Raw genomic sequence first — 994 nt, 5'->3', positions numbered from 1 at the left:
CTTGTATCTCTTTATATTAAACAAACATGATATAAAGTGAATAAATACCAAGCAGTTATTCCAAAGTGTGTGTTACATAAACGCCAAACACACTGTCTCCCCAGAAAACTGAAATGAACAACTTGTTTCTTGGAGATCTTTTGAAAATAGTAGAGAATGTGGGTGAATTCACATATCTATCCACCAGACTGAATCACTGAAGCCCACTAGCCTCTTTAGGAGTCACTTTCCTAATGACCAGTTTCCAGACTTCTCTATTTTTCATCATTTCCTCCAATATTCCATTCACCATCACCAGAGTTTCTGCAGCTGCTTAACCCAACTCTGTCCATGTCTCCTTATCTGAAAGTTCTCTTTGATCCGCTTTTCAGTGAAGCTCTTTGCCAAGACTACCACTCCTCGCTGAATCTGGTATCAGAGAGCAACCTGGGCTGGGGTTCGATTGTACTTCTTAGCAATGGCTGCCAGCACTGAATCTTCTAGGAGAACAGGAGTGCTTTGATCTACCCTGCAAGGGAAAACAAATATTTTGAAATCTGTGGTCAGGGTAGTGGGGAAGAGTTCAATGCCATGTAGATAGCAATCATCCTTTAGCTTTTTACATTTTTCAAAGCATTTCCATAGACATCTCATTTGAACCTCATAATAATATCATGAAGTGGACAGGGCAAATGTTATTACCTTCTTTTTACATATAATGAAATGGGACTTAGAAAGGTTAAATTATTTCTTCAAGACCATGCAACTAGTAAAATGCCAGAAGTCAAAAGGGAGTCAAATACAGTTAATTACAACCCCACAATCAATGCTGTTTGCACTACTCAATGTTGTACAATTTGTAAGCACACAAAAATTTGGGTAATCAACTTTATTAGTGATTAAGAAATCCATTACAAACCCCCTTTCTCACCATGGAGTCTCTCTGTGAGATCTCAAGGCACTATATGCTACCAATATGATATCATTTGACTTGCAGAACTCCAACAATTTGCTC

The 994-nt window shown here is 38.2% G+C and overlaps 1 long non-coding RNA gene across 1 annotated transcript in view; it reads right to left on the bottom strand.

Moving 5' to 3' along the window:
• LOC114031985 overlaps nt 1–334 on the bottom strand; it is a 9,268-nt gene extending 8,934 nt beyond the window's left edge. Inside the window, exon 1 of the long non-coding RNA XR_003567787.1 lies at nt 49–334. This is a non-coding gene — a long non-coding RNA (uncharacterized LOC114031985). The remainder of the gene's footprint in view (nt 1–48) is intronic.
• Nucleotides 335–994: the final 660 nt, after the last annotated feature.

Source organism: Vombatus ursinus, unplaced genomic scaffold (assembly GCF_900497805.2).
Source record: "Vombatus ursinus unplaced genomic scaffold, bare-nosed wombat genome assembly UNPS02015352.1, whole genome shotgun sequence".
NCBI classification, from domain to species: Eukaryota; Metazoa; Chordata; class Mammalia; order Diprotodontia; family Vombatidae; genus Vombatus; species Vombatus ursinus.
The sequence above is the reverse complement of the archived record's forward strand: the minus strand, read 5'-3'. Positions and strand labels throughout refer to the sequence as shown.